The 17,296-nt window shown below is 49.9% G+C and overlaps 1 protein-coding gene across 4 annotated transcripts in view; it reads right to left on the bottom strand.

The window, feature by feature from the left end:
- Positions 1–17,296, bottom strand: part of LOC116957890 (unconventional myosin-VIIa) — a 208,022-nt gene that overhangs the window by 147,620 nt on the left and 43,106 nt on the right. For 2 of the 4 annotated variants that reach the window (XM_076054143.1, XM_076054146.1), the window contains exon 2: positions 6,124–6,182. The exons of 1 other annotated variant lie outside the window; for it this stretch is intronic. The gene's annotated coding sequence lies outside the window, so the exon portion shown is untranslated. Of the gene's footprint in view, positions 1–6,123; positions 6,944–17,296 lie in introns of those variants that run through there. One more of the 4 variants, XM_076054145.1, reaches the window with a different exon arrangement.

Here is a 17,296-nt window from a genome sequence, read left to right as displayed (position 1 = left end):
ACCAGTGTGCTGTACTAGTATACTACACTATACACTACACTATACACTACACTATACACTACACTACTATATACTACTATACACTACTATACACTTCACTACTATACACTATACTACTATACAATACTATACACTACACTACTATACACTATACTACTATACAATACTATACACTTCACTACTATACACTATACTATTATACAATACTATACACTACACTACTATACACTATACTACTATATAATACTATACACTACACTACTATACACTATACTACTATACACTACTATACATTACACTATACACAACACTACTATACACTACACTACTATACACGACACACTACACTACTATACAACACTACACACTACACTACTATACAACACTACACTACTATACTATACAATACTACACTACTATACTATACAATACTACACTACTATACACTATACTACTATACATTACACTATACACTACACAACTATACAACACTACACTACTATACACTACACTACTATACACTACACTACTATACAATACTACACTACTATACAACACTATACCACTACACTACTACACTACTATACACTACACTACTATACAATACTACACTACTACACTACTATACACTACACTACTATACAATACTACACTACTATACACTACTATACAATACTACACTACTATACAATACTACACTACTATACAACACTATACCACTACACTACTACACTACTATACACTACACTACTATACAATACTACACTACTATACACTACTATACAATACTACACTACTATACAATACTACACTACTATACAACACTATACCACTACACTACTACACTACTATACACTACACTACTATACAATACTACACTACTATACAACACTACTATACAACACTGCACTACTATACATTACTACACTACTATACAACACTACTATACACTACACTACTATACAATACTATACTACTACACACTAGTGCTGTACTAGTGACGAATTGGCCGCGTTCTGTTTACGTGACAACCCTTACTAGTTGGCCGTGTCGGGTGGTGGCGGGTTTTAACGACACAACATTTATACATTTACGCGATCTAAGCCGAAGAAATACCCTCTATTAAGGATGATATTGGTCGCGAAAGCCCCCGACCACGTGTTAAAACGCACCTGGGTCTATCCCGTGACTTCCCACACTTCACGTGGCCTCAAAGTGCACCTAGCCTGGCACAAGCACCGCAGTGACGTCATCGACACTACGTGCCGTGTTGTGTGACCGTATGGGAGTGGACAGCGCTGTCGCTGCGAACCCGCCAACTTAAGTTCGATTCCCACTCGCGGTGGATTAGATTTGAACCGGTCCTGAGCCCCTCCCCTAGGTCGACTCAGCCTTAACTAAGTATCTGGTGCGGTGTGTACAAGTTCCGTGCCGGCCTACATCGGTGATCGCTAACAGCACTTGCCCCAAAAGTGCTGCAAGAGATTTTTGTTTGGCTTTGTATAAGTGGGTGGGTGGGCAGGGTTGTGGGCGAGTGGGTGGGTGAGCGGGTGAGTGGGTGGGTGAGCGGGTGAGTGGGTGGGTGAGCGGGTGAGTGGGTGGGTGAGCGGGTGAGTGGGTGAGTGGGCGGATGAGCGGGTGGGTGGGCGAGTGGATGGATGGGTGAGTTGGTGCGTGGGTGAGTCGGTCGGTGGGTGAGTCGGTGGGTGGGTGAGTCGGTGGGTGAGTGGGTGGGTGGGTGGGTGAGTGGGTGGGCGGGTGAGTGAGTGGGTGGGCGGGTGGGTGAGTGGGTGGGTGAGTGGGTGGGTGAGTGGGTGGGCGGGTGGGTGGGCGGGTGGGTGAGTGGGTGGGTGGGCGGGTGGGTGGGTGGGCGAGTGGGTGGGCGAGTGGGTGGATGGGTGAGCGGGTGGGTGAGTGGGTGGGCGAGTGGGTGGGCGAGTGAGTGGGTGGGTGGGTGGATGGGTGAGCGGGTGGGTGAGCGGGTGGGTGAGCGGGTGGGTGGGTGGGTGAGCGGGTGGGTGTGTGGGTGAGCGGGTGGGTAGCTAAGTTGTTGTGTGGGTGAGTAGGTGCGTTGGTGAGTAGGTGGGTGGGTGGATGAGCGGGTGGGTGGGTGGGCGAGTGAGTGGGTGAGCGGGTGGGTGGGTGGGCGAGCGGGTGGGTGGGCGAGTGAGTGGGTGAGCGGGTGGGTGGGTGGGCGAGCGGGTGGGTGGGCGAGCGAGTGGGTGAGCGGGCGGGTGGGTGGGCGAGTGAGTGGGTGAGCGGGTGGGTGGGTGAGCGGGTGGGTCGGTGAGCGGGTGGGTCGGTGAGCGGGTGGGTGGGTGAGCGGGTGGGTGGGTGGGTGAGCGGGTGGGTGGGTGAGCGGGTGGGTGGGTGGGTGAGCGGGTGGGTGGGTGAGCGGGTGGGTGGGTGGGTGAGCGGGTGGGTGGGTGGGTGGGTGAGCGGGTGGGTGGGTGGGTGAGCGGGTGGGTGGGTGGGCGAGTGAGTGGGTGAGCGGGTGGGTGGGTGGGCAAGTGAGTGGGTGAGCGGGTGGGTGGGTGAGCGGGTGGGTGGGCGAGCGGGTGGGTGGGCGAGCGGGTGGGTGGGCGAGCGGGTGGGTGGGCGAGCGAGTGGGTGAGCGGGCGGGTGGGTGGGCGAGCGAGTGGGTGAGCGGGCGGGTGGGTGGGCGAGCGAGTGGGTGAGCGGGCGGGTGGGTGAGCGGGCGGGTGGGTGAGCGGGCTGGTGGGTGAGCGGGCTGGTGGGTGAGCGGGCGGGTGGGTGGGCGAGCGAGTGGGTGAGTTAGTGGGTGAGCGGGTGGGTGGGCGAGTGAGTGGGTGAGCGAGTGGGTGAGCGAGTGGATGGATGGGTGAGTGGGTGATTGGGTGAGTGTGTGGGTGCGTGGGTGATTGGGTGATTGGGTAAGTGGGTGAGTGTGTGGATACGTGGGTGATTGGGTAAGTGGGTGAGTGTGTGGGTAAGTGGGTGAGTGTGTGGGTGAGTTGGTGTAAGGGTGAGTAGGTGTGTTGGTGAGTAGGTTGGTGGGTGAGTAGGTGGGTGGGTTAGTTGGTGGGTGGGTGAGTTGGTGTGTGGGTGAGTTCGTGTGTAGGTGAGTCGGTGTGTGGGTGAGTTAGTGTGTGGGTGAGTTGGTGTGTCGGGAGTAGGTGGGTGGGTGAGTTGGTGTGTGGGTGAGTCGGTGGGTGGGTGAGTCGGTGTGTGGATGAGTAGGTGTGTGGATGAGTAGGTGGGTAGGTGAGTAGGTGGGTGGGTGAGTAGGTGTGTGGGTGAGTTGGGTTGGTGTGTGGGTGAGTAGGTGTGTGGGTGAGTAGGTGTGTGGGTGAGTAGGTGGGTGAGTGAGTAGGTGTGTGGGTGAGTAGGTGGGTGGGTGAGTAGGTGTGTAGGTGAGTAGGTGGGTGGGTGAGTAGGTGTGTGGGTGAGTTGGGTTGGTGTGTGGGTGAGTAGGTGTGTGGGTGAGTAGGTGTGTGGGTGAGTAGGTGGGTGGGTAAGTTGGTGTGTGGAAGAGTCGGTGTGTGGGTGAGTAGGTGTGTGGGTGATTAGGTGGGTGGGTGAGTTGGTGTGTGGGTGAGTAGGTGTGTGGGTGAGTTGGGTTGGTGTGTGGGTGAGTAGGTGTGTGAGTAGGTGTATGGGTGAGTGGGTGGGTGGGTGAGTAGGTGGGTGAGTGGGTGGGTGAGTAGATGTGTGGTTGGGTGAGTGGGTGGGTGAGTGTTTGAGTGGTGGGTGAGTGGGTGGGTGGGTGAGTAGGTGTGTGAGTCGGTGGGTGAGTAGGTGGGTGATTGAGTGGGTGGGTGGTTGAGTGGGTGGGTGAGTAGGTGTGTGGGTGAGTGGGTGAGTGGGTAGGTGTGTGGGTGAGTGGGTGAGTGGGTAGGTGTGTGAGTGGGTGAGTGGGTGGGTGAGTGGGTGGGTGGGTGAGTTGGTGGGTGGGTGGGTGGGTGAGTGGGTGGGTGGGTAGGTGAGTAGGTGGGTGGGTGGGTGAGTGGGTGGGTGGGTGAGTGGGTGAGTGGGTGGGTGAGTGGGTGGGTGGGTGAGTGGGTGGGTGGGTGGGTGAGTGGGTGGGTGGGTGAGTAGGTGGATGGGTGGGTAGGTGTATGGGTGGGTCAGTGAGGTAATCCGCGCATCCCTAACTAGTGACGTCACCAGCAGCTGATCCCACTTCTCACAGCAGGGGGTGGGGGGGCGAAGGGGGCGGGGGCAGTCTCCTCTAATCCGTCTCCATGGTGACCGTTAATAGCCACATGACCACGTCCCCTACTCACCCATCACCCTCATCCATCACCCCACTCCCATTACCCCTCACCCCACTCCCATCACCCATCACCCCACCCCCATCACCCATCACCCATCACCCCACACCCATCAGCCATCACCCATCACCCCACACCCATCACCCATCACCCCACACCCATCACCCATCACCCCACACCCATCACCCCACACCCATCACCCATCACCCCACACCCATCAGCCATCAGCCATCACCCATCACCCCACACCCATCACCCATCACCCCACACCCATCACCCATCACCCCACCCCCATCACCCTCACCCCACACCCATCACCCATCACCCCACCCCCATCACCCTCACCCCACACCCATCACCCCACACCCATCACCCCACACCCATCACCCCACACCCATCACCCCACACCCATCACCCCACACCCATCACCCCACACCCCACACCCCACACCCATCACCCCACACCCATCACCCCACACCCATCACCCCACACCCATCACCCCACACCCATCACCCCACACCCCACACCCATCACCCCACACCCATCACCCATCACCCATCACCCCACACCCATCACCCCACACCCATCACCCCACACCCATCACCCATCACCCCACACCCATCACCCCACACCCATCACCCCACACCCATCACCCCACACCCATCACCCCACACCCATCACCCCACACCCATCACCCCACACCCATCACCCATCACCCCACACCCATCACCCCACACCCATCACCCCACACCCATCACCCATCACTCCCCTCACCCATCACCCTCACCCCACAACCATCACTGTCACACTCACCCCTAAATCACCCTCACCCATCACTGTCACCATGACCCCACAAACCATCACCCATCACCCATCGCCCCACCCCCATCACCCATCACCCAACACCCTCACCCCACACCCACCACCCCACACCCATCACCCATCACCGAACACCCCACACCCATCACCCATCACCCCACCCCCATCACCCCACACCCATCACCCCATCCCCATCACCCCACACCAATCACCCCACACCCACCACCCCATACCCATCACCCTTACCCATCACCCAACACCCTCACCCCACACCCATCACCCTCACCCCACACCCACCACCCCACACCCATCACCCAACACCCCACCCCCATCACCCCACCCCCATCACCCCACACCCATCACCCCATCCCCATCACCCCACCCCCATCACCCCACACCCATCACCCCACCCCACCACCCCATACCCATCACCCAACACCGAACACCCTCACCCCACACCCATCACCCTCACCCCACACCCACCACCCCACACCCATCACCCAACACCCCACACCCATCACCCATCACCCCACCCCCATCACCCCACACCCATCACCGAATCCCCATCACCCCACCCCCATCACCCCACACCCATCACCCCACCCCCACCACCCCATACCCATCACCCAACACCCAACACCCTCACCCCACACCCATCACCCTCACCCCACACCCACCACCCCACACCCATCACCCATCACCCAACACCCCACACCCATCACCCATCACCCCACCCCCATCACCCCACACCCATCACCGAATCCCCATCACCCCACACCCATCACCCCATACCCATCACCCATCACCCCACACCCATCACCCCACACCCATCACCCCACACCAATCACCCCACACCCATCACCCATCACCCCACCCCCATCACCCCACACCCATCACCCCACACCCATCACCCCACACCCATCACCCCACACCCATCACCCATCACCCCACACCCATCACCCCACACCCATCACCCATCACCCCACACCCATCACCCCACACCCATCACCCCACACCCATTACCCCACACCCATCACCCCACACCCATCACCCCACACCCATCACTCACCTGGTCACATCCACGTGACGGCCTGCGGGGTTCCTCGAGCAAGTTAATCCGGGACGGAGCTGCACGGCGAGGAGGAGGAGGAGGAAGAGGAGATTGTGATGGTGATGACGAGAAGATTGTGATGGTGATTACGAGATTGTGATGGTGATGACGAGGAGATTGTGATGGTGATGACGAGGAGATTCTGATAGTGATGACGAGGAGATTGTGATGGTGATGACGAGGAGATTGTGATGGTGATGACGAGGAGATTGTGATGGTGATGACGAGGAGATTGTGATAGTGATGACGAGGAGATTGTGATAGTGATGACGAGGAGATTGTGATGGTGATGACGATGAGATCGTGATGGTGATGACGAGGAGATTGTGATGGTGATAACGAGGAGATTGTGATAGTGATGACGAGGATATTGTGATAGTGATGACGAGGAGATTGTGATAGTGATGACGAGGAGATTGTGATGACGAGGAGATTGTGATGGTAATGACGAGGAGATTGTGATGGTGATGACGAGGAGATTGTGATGGTGATGACGAGGAGATTGTGATGGTGATGACGAGGAGATTGTGATGGTGATGACGAGGAGATTGTGATGGTGATGACGAGGAGATTGTGATGGTGATGACGAGGAGATTGTGATGATGATGATGATGACGAGGAGATTGTGATGGTGATGACGATGAGAGGAGATTGTGATGGTGATGACAAGGAGATTTTGATGGTAATGACGATGAGATTGTGATGGTGATGACGAGGAGATTGTGATGGTGATGACGAGGAGATTGTGATGGTGATGACGAGGAGATTGTGATGATGATGGTGATGACGAGGAGATTGTGATGGTGATGACGAGGAGATTGTGATGGTGATGATGAGGAGATTGTGATGGTGATGATGAGGAGATTGTGATGGTGATGACGAGGAGATTGTGATGGTGATGACGATGAGATTGTGATGGTGATGACGAGGAGATTGTGATGATGATGACGAGGAGATTGTGATGGTGATGACGATGAGAGGAGATTGTGATGGTGATGACAAGGAGATTGTGATGGTGATGACGAGGAGATTGTGATGGTGATGATGAGGAGATTGTGATGATGATGACGAGGAGATGGTGATGACGAGGAGATTGTGATGGTGATGACGAGGAGATTGTGATGGTGATCACGATGAGAGGAGATGGTGATGGTGATGACGAGGAGATTGTGATGATGATGATGATGACGAGGAGATTGTGATGGTGATGACGAGGAGATTGTGATGGTGATGACGAGGAGATTGTGATGGTGATGACGAGGAGATTGTGATGGTGATGATGACGAGGAGATTGTTATGGTGATGACGAGGAGATTGTGATGGTGATGATGAGGAGATTGTGATGGTGATGACGAGGAGATTGTGATGGTGATGACGAGGAGATTGTGATGGTGATGACGAGGAGATTGTGATGGTGATGACGAGGAGATTGTGATGGTGATGACGAGGAGATTGTGATGATGATGATGAGGAGATTGTGATGGTGATGACGAGGAGATTGTGATGATGATGACGAGGAGATTGTGATGGTGATGACGAGGAGATTGTGATGGTGATGACGAGGAGATTGTGATAGTGATGACGATGAGATTGTGATGGTGATGACGAGGAGATTGTGATGGTTATGACGATGAGAGGAGATTGTGATGGTGATGACAAGGAAATTGTGATGGTGATGACGATGAGATTGTGATGGTGATGACGAGGAGATTGTGATGATGATGACGAGGAGATTGTGATGATGATGATGATGACGAGGAGATTGTGATGGTGATGACGAGGAGATTGTGATGGTGATGACGAGGAGATTGTGATAGTGATGATGAGGAGATTGTGATGACGAGGAGATTGTGATGGTGATGACGAGGAGATTGTGATGGTGATGACGAGGAGATTGTGATGGTGATGACGAGGAGATTGTGATGGTGATGACGAGGAGATTGTGATGGTGATGACGAGGAGATTGTGATGGTGATGACGAGGAGATTGTGATGGTGATGACGAGGAGATTGTGATGATGATGATGACGAGGAGATTGTGATGGTGATGACGATGAGAGGAGATTGTGAATGTGATGACAAGGAGATTTTGATGGTAATGACGATGACATTGTGATGGTGATGACGAGGAGATTGTGATGGTGATGACGAGGAGATTGTGATGGTGATGACGAGGAGATTGTGATGGTGATGATGATGGTGATGACGAGGAGATTGTGATGGTGATGACGAGGAGATTGTGATGGTGATGATGAGGAGATTGTGATGGTGATGACGAGGAGATTGTGATGATGATGACGAGGAGATTGTGATGGTGATGACGATGAGAGGAGATTGTGATGGTGATGACAAGGAGATTGTGATGGTGATGACGAGGAGATTGTGATGGTGATGATGAGGAGATTGTGATGATGATGACGAGGAGATGGTGATGACGAGGAGATTGTGATGGTGATGACGAGGAGATTGTGATGGTGATCACGATGAGAGGAGATTGTGATGGTGATGACGAGGAGATTGTGATGATGATGATGATGATGACGAGGAGATTGTGATGGTGATGACGAGGAGATTGTGATGGTGATGACGAGGAGATTGTGATGGTGATGATGACGAGGAGATTGTGATGGTGATGACGAGGAGATTGTGATGGTGATGACGAGGAGATTGTGATGGTGATGACGAGGAGATTGTGATGGTGATGACGAGGAGATTGTGATGGTGATGACGAGGAGATTGTGATGGTGATGACGAGGAGATTGTGATGGTGATGACGAGGAGATTGTGATGATGATGATGACGAGGAGATTGTGATGGTGATGACGAGGAGATTGTGATGATGATGACGAGGAGATTGTGATGGTGATGACGAGGAGATTGTGATGGTGATGACGAGGAGATTGTGATGGTGATGACGAGGAGATTGTGATAGTGATGACGATGAGATTGTGATGGTGATGACGAGGAGATTGTGATGGTTATGACGATGAGAGGAGATTGTGATGGTGATGACAAGGAAATTGTGAAAGTGATGACGATGAGATTGTGATGGTGATGACGAGGAGATTGTGATGATGATGACGAGGAGATTGTGATGATGATGATGATGACGAGGAGATTGTGATGGTGATGACGAGGAGATTGTGATGGTGATGACGAGGAGATTGTGATGGTGATGACGAGGAGATTGTGATGGTGATGACGTTGAGATTGTGATGGTGATGACGAGGAGATTGTGATGGTGATGACGAGGAGATTGTGATGGTGATGACGAGGAGATTGTGATGGTGATGACGAGGAGATTGTGATGGTGATGACGAGGAGATTGTGATGGTAATGATGACGAGGAGATTGTGATGGTGATGACGAGGAGATTGTGATGGTGATGATGAGGAGATTGTGATGGTGATGACGAGGAGATTGTGATGGTGATGACGAGGAGATTGTGATGGTGATGACGAGGAGATTGTGATGGTGATGACGAGGAGATTGTGATGATGATGATGATGACGAGGAGATTGTGATGGTGATGACGAGGAGATTGTGATGATGATGATGACGAGGAGATTGTGATGGTGATGACGAGGAGATTGTGATGGTGATGACGAGGAGATTGTGATAGTGATGACGATGAGATTGTGATGGTGATGACGAGGAGATTGTGATGGTTATGACGATGAGAGGAGATTGTGATGGTGATGACAAGGAAATTGTGATGGTGATGACGATGAGATTGTGATGGTGATGACGAGGAGATTGTGATGATGATGACGAGGAGATTGTGATGATGATGATGATGACGAGGAGATTGTGATGGTGATGACGAGGAGATTGTGATGGTGATGACGAGGAGATTGTGAGGGTGATGAGGATGAGATTGTGATGATGATGACGAGGAGATTGGATGGTGATGACGATGAGAGGAGATTGTGATGGTGATGACGAGGAGATTGTGATGGTGATGACGAGGAGATTGTGATGGTGATGACGAGGAGATTGTGATGATGATGACGAGGAGAGTGTGATGGTGATGACGAGGAGATTGTGATGGTGATGACGAGGAGATTGTGATGGTGATGACGATGAGAGGAGATTGTGATGGTGATGACGAGGAGATTGTGATGATGATGATGATGATGACGAGGAGATTGTGATGGTGATGACGAGGAGATTGTGATGGTGATGACGAGGAGATTGTGATGATGATGACGAGGAGATTGTGATGGTGATGACGAGGAGATTGTGATGGTGATGACGAGGAGATTGTGATGATGATGACGAGGAGATTGTGATGGTGATGAAGAGGAGATTGTGATGGTGATGACGAGGAGATTGTGATGGTGATGACGAGGAGATTGTGATGGTGATGACGAGGAGATTGTGATAGTGATGACGAAGAGATTATGACAGTGATGACGAGGAGATTGTGACGGTGATGACGAGGAGATTGTGATGGTGATGACGAGGAGATTGTGATAGTGATGACGAGGAGATTATGACGGTGATGACGAGGAGATTGTGATGGTGATGACGAGGAGATTGTGATGGTGACGACGAGGAGATTGTGATGGTGATGACGAGGAGATTGTGATGGTGATGACGAGGAGATTGTGATGGTGATGACGAGGAGATTGTGATGGTGATGACGAGGAGATTGCGATGGTGATGAGGAGATTGTGATGGTGATGACGAGGAGATTGTGATGATGATGACGATGAGAGGAGATTTTGATGGTGATGACGATGAGATTGTGATGGTGATGACGAGGAGATTGTGATGATGATGACGAGGAGATTGTGATGATGATGACGATGAGAGGAGATTGTGATGGTGATGACGAGGAGATTGTGATGGTGATGACGAGGAGATTGTGATGGTGATGACGAGGAGATTGTGATGATGATGAAGATGATGATGACGAGGAGATTGGGATGGTGATGACGAGGAGATTGTGATGGTGATGACGAGGAGATTGTGATGATGATGATGATGACGAGGAGATTGTGATGGTGATGACGAGGAGATTGGGATGGTGATGACGAGGAGATTGTGATGGTCATGACGAGGAGATTGTGATGATGATGATGAGGAGGAGATTATAATGGTGATGACGAGGAGATTGTGACGGTGATGACGAGGAGATTGTAATGGTGATGACGAGGAGATTGTGATGATGATGATGATGATGACGAGGAGATTATGATGGTGATGACGAGGAGATTGTGATAGTGATGATGAGGAGATTGTGATGGTGATGACGAGGAGATTGTGATGGTGATGACGAGGAGATTGTGATGGTGATGACGAGGAGACTGTGATGGTGATGACGTGGAGATTGTGGTGGTGATGACGAGGAGATTGTGATGATGATGACGAGGAAATTGGGATGGTGATGACGAGAAGATTGTGATGGTAATGACGATGAGATTGTGATGGTGATGACGAGGAGATTGTGATGGTGATGACGAGGAGATTGTGATGGTAATGACGATGAGATTGTGATGGTGATGTCGAGGAGATTCTGATGGTTATGACGATGAGAGGAGATTGTGATGGTGATGACAAGGATATTGTGATGGTGGTGACGATGAGATTGTGATGGTGATGACGAGGAGATTGTGATGATGATGACGAGGAGATTGTGATGATGATGATGATGACGAGGAGATTGTGATGGTGATGACGAGGAGATTGTGATGGTGATGACGAGGAGATTGTGATGATGATGATGATGATGACGAGGAGATTTTGATGGTGATGACGAGGAGATTGTGATGGTGATGATGAGGAGATTGTGATGGTGATGATGAGGAGATTGTGATGGTGATGACGAGGAGATTGTGATGGTGATGACGAGCAGATTGTGATGGTGATGACGAGGAGATTGTGATGGTGATGACGAGGAGATTGTGATGATGATAATCACGAGGAGATTGTGATGGTGATGACGAGGAGATTGTGGTGATGATGATGACGAGGAGATTGTGATGGTGATGACGAGGAGATTGTGATGGTGATGATGAGGAGATTGTGATGGTGATGACGAGGAGATTGTGATGGTGATGACGAGGAGATTGTGATGGTCATGACGATGAGAGGAGATTGTGATTGTGATGACAAGGAGATTGTGATGGTGATGACGAGGAGATTTTGATGGTGATGACGATGAGATTGTGATGGTGATGACGAGGAGATTGTGATGATGATGACGAGGAGATTGTGATGGTGATGACGATGAGAGGAGATTGTGATGGTGATGACAAGGAGATTGTGATGGTGATGACGAGGAGATTGTGATGGTGATGACGAGGAGATTGTGATGATGATGACGAGGAGAGTGTGATAGTGATGACGAGGAGATTGTGATGGTGATGACGAGGAGATTGTGATGGTGATGACGAGGAGATTGTGATGATGATGATGACGAGGAGATAGTGATGGTGATGACGAGGAGATTGTGATGGTGATGACGAGGAGATTGTGATGGTGATGACGAGGAGATTGTGATGATGATGATGACGAGGAGATTGTGATGGTGATGACGAGGAGATTGTGATGATGATGATGACGAGGAGATTGTGATTGTGATGACGAGGAGATTGTGATGGTGATGATGAGGAGATTGTGATGGTGATGACAAGGAGATTGTGATGGTGATGACGAGCAGATTGTGATGGTGATGACGAGGAGATTGTGATGATGATGACGAGGAGATTGTGATGGTGATGAGAGGAGACTGTGAAAGTTATGACAAGGAGATTGTGATTGTGATGACGAGGAGATTGTGATGGTGATGACGAGGAGATTGTGATGATGATGACGAGGAGATTGTGATGGTGATGAGAGGAGATTGTGAAAGTTATGACAAGGAGATTGTGATTGTGATGACGAGGAGATTGTGATGGTGATGACGAGCAGATTGTGATGGTGATGACGAGCAGATTGTGATGGTGATGATGAGGAGATTGTGATGGTGATGACGAGGAGATTGTGATGGTGATGACGAGGAGATTGTGATGGTGATGACGAGGAGATTGTGATGGTGATGACGAGGAGATTGTGATGGTGATGACGATGAGAGGAGATTGTGATGGTGATGACAAGGAGATTGTGATGGTGATGACGAGGAGATTTTGATGGTGATGACGATGAGATTGTGATGGTGATGATGAGGAGATTGTGATGATGATGACGAGGAGATTGTGATGGTGATGACGAGGAGATTGTGATGATGATGATGATGATGACGAGGAGATAGTGATGGTGATGACGAGGAGATTGTGATGGTGATGACGAGGAGATTGTGATGGTGATGACGAGGAGATTGTGATGATGATGATGACGAGGAGATTGTGATGGTGATGACGAGGAGATTGTGATGATGATGATGATGACGAGGAGATTGTGATGGTGATGACGAGGAGATTGTGATGATGATGACAAGGAGATTGTGATGGTGATGAGAGGAGATTGTGAAAGTTATGACAAGGAGATTGTGATTGTGATGACGAGGAGATTGTGATGGTGATGATGAGGAGATTGTGATGGTGATGACAAGGAGATTGTGATGGTGATGACGAGCAGATTGTGATGGTGATGACGAGGAGATTGTGATGATGATGACGAGGAGATTGTGATGGTGATGAGAGGAGACTGTGAAAGTTATGACAAGGAGATTGTGATTGTGATGACGAGGAGATTGTGATGGTGATGATGAGGAGATTGTGATGGTGATGACGAGGAGATTGTGATGATGATGATGACGAGGAGATTGTGATGGTGATGACGAGGAGATTGTGATGATGATGACGAGGAGATTGTGATGGTGATGAGAGGAGATTGTGAAAGTTATGACAAGGAGATTGTGATTGTGATGACGAGGAGATTGTGATGGTGATGACGAGCAGATTGTGATGGTGATGACGAGCAGATTGTGATGGTGATGACGAGGAGATTGTGATGGTGATGAAGAGGAGATTGTGGTGATGATGATGACGAGGAGATTGTGATGGTGATGACGAGGAGATTGTGATGGTGATGACGAGGAGATTGTGATGGTGATGACGAGGAGATTGTGATGGTGATGACGAGGAGATTGTGATGGTGATGACGATGAGAGGAGATTGTGATGGTGATGACAAGGAGATTGTGATGGTGATGACGAGGAGATTTTGATGGTGATGACGATGAGATTGTGATGTGATTACGATGAGATTGTGATGGTGATGACGATGAGAGGAGATTGTGATGGTGATGACGAGGAGATTGTGATGGTGATGACGAGGAGATTGTGATGGTGATGACGAGGAGATTGTGATGGTGATGACGATGAGAGGAGATTGTGATGGTGATGACAAGGAGATTGTGATGGTGATGACGAGGAGATTTTGATGGTGATGACGATGAGATTGTGATGGTGATGATGAGGAGATTGTGATGATGATGACGAGGAGATTGTGATGGTGATGACGAGGAGATTGTGATGATGATGATGATGATGACGAGGAGATAGTGATGGTGATGACGAGGAGATTGTGATGGTGATGACGAGGAGATTGTGATGGTGATGACGAGGAGATTGTGATGATGATGATGATGACGAGGAGATTGTGATGGTGATGACGAGGAGATTGTGATGATGATGATGATGATGATGACGAGGAGATTGTGATGGTGATGACGAGGAGATTGTGATGATGATGACGAGGAGATTGTGATGGTGATGAGAGGAGATTGTGAAAGTTATGACAAGGAGATTGTGATTGTGATGACGAGGAGATTGTGATGGTGATGATGAGGAGATTGTGATGGTGATGACAAGGAGATTGTGATGGTGATGACGAGCAGATTGTGATGGTGATGACGAGGAGATTGTGATGATGATGACGAGGAGATTGTGATGGTGATGAGAGGAGACTGTGAAAGTTATGACAAGGAGATTGTGATTGTGATGACGAGGAGATTGTGATGGTGATGATGAGGAGATTGTGATGGTGATGACGAGGAGATTGTGATGATGATGATGACGAGGAGATTGTGATGGTGATGACGAGGAGATTGTGATGATGATGACGAGGAGATTGTGATGGTGATGAGAGGAGATTGTGAAAGTTATGACAAGGAGATTGTGATTGTGATGACGAGGAGATTGTGATGGTGATGACGAGCAGATTGTGATGGTGATGACGAGCAGATTGTGATGGTGATGACGAGGAGATTGTGATGGTGATGAAGAGGAGATTGTGGTGATGATGATGACGAGGAGATTGTGATGGTGATGACGAGGAGATTGTGATGGTGATGACGAGGAGATTGTGATGGTGATGACGAGGAGATTGTGATGGTGATGACGAGGAGATTGTGATGGTGATGACGATGAGAGGAGATTGTGATGGTGATGACAAGGAGATTGTGATGGTGATGACGAGGAGATTTTGATGGTGATGACGATGAGATTGTGATGGTGATGACGAGGAGATTGTGATGATGATGACGAGGAGATTGTGATGGTGATGACGATGAGAGGAGATTGTGATGGTGATGACAAGGAGATTGTGATGGTGATGACGAGGAGATTGTGATGGTGATGACGAGGAGATTGTGATGATGATGACGAGGAGAGTGTGATGGTGATGACGAGGAGATTGTGATGGTGATGACGAGGAGATTGTGATGGTGATGACGAGGAGATTGTGATGATGATGATGATGATGATGACGAAGAGATAGTGATGGTGATGACGAGGAGATTGTGATGGTGATGACGAGGAGATTGTGATGGTGATGACGAGGAGATTGTGATGATGATGATGACGAGGAGATTGTGATGGTGATGACGAGGAGATTGTGATGATGATGATGACGAGGAGATTGTGATGGTGATGACGAGGAGATTGTGATGATGATGACGAGGAGATTGTGATGGTGATGAGAGGAGATTGTGAAAGTTATGACAAGGAGATTGTGATTGTGATGACGAGGAGATTGTGATGGTGATTGCCGATGAGATTGTGATGGTGATGACGAGGAGATTGTGATGATGATGATGATGATGATGAGGAGATTGTGATGGTGATGACGAGGAGATTGTGGTGATGATGATGACGAGGAGATTGTGATGGTGATGACGAGGAGATTGTGATGGTGATGATGAGGAGATTGTGATGGTGATGACGAGGAGATTGTGATGGTGATGACGAGGAGATTGTGATGGTCATGACGATGAGAGGAGATTGTGATTGTGATGACAAGGAGATTGTGATGGTGATGACGAGGAGATTTTGATGGTGATGACGATGAGATTGTGATGGTGATGACGAGGAGATTGTGATGATGATGACGAGGAGATTGTGATGATGATGATGATGACGAGGAGATTGTGATGGTGATGACGAGGAGATTGTGATGGTGATGACGAGGAGATTGTGATGATGATGATGATGATGACGAGGAGATTTTGATGGTGATGACGAGGAGATTGTGATGGTGATGATGAGGAGATTGTGATGGTGATGATGAGGAGATTGTGATGGTGATGACGAGGAGATTGTGATGGTGATGACGAGCAGATTGTGATGGTGATGACGAGGAGATTGTGATGGTGATGACGAGGAGATTGTGATGATGATAATCACGAGGAGATTGTGATGGTGATGACGAGGAGATTGTGGTGATGATGATGACGAGGAGATTGTGATGGTGATGACGAGGAGATTGTGATGGTGATGATGAGGAGATTGTGATGGTGATGACGAGGAGATTGTGATGGTGATGACGAGGAGATTGTGATGGTCATGACGATGAGAGGAGATTGTGATTGTGATGACAAGGAGATTGTGATGGTGATGACGAGGAGATTTTGATGGTGATGACGATGAGATTGTGATGGTGATGACGAGGAGATTGTGATGATGATGACGAGGAGATTGTGATGGTGATGACGATGAGAGGAGATTGTGATGGTGATGACGAGGAGATTGTGATGGTGATGACGAGGAGATTGTGATGATGATGACGAGGAGAGTGTGATGGTGATGACGAGGAGATTGTGATGGTGATGACGAGGAGATTGTGATGGTGATGACGAGGAGATTGTGATGATGATGATGACGAGGAGATAGTGATGGTGATGAC

Source organism: Petromyzon marinus, chromosome 64 (genome assembly GCF_048934315.1).
Source record: "Petromyzon marinus isolate PM22_M1 ecotype Great Lakes invasive population chromosome 64, UKy_Petmar_22M1.pri1.0, whole genome shotgun sequence".
Classification (NCBI taxonomy): Eukaryota; Metazoa; Chordata; class Hyperoartia; order Petromyzontiformes; family Petromyzontidae; genus Petromyzon; species Petromyzon marinus.
The sequence above is the reverse complement of the archived record's forward strand: the minus strand, read 5'-3'. Positions and strand labels throughout refer to the sequence as shown.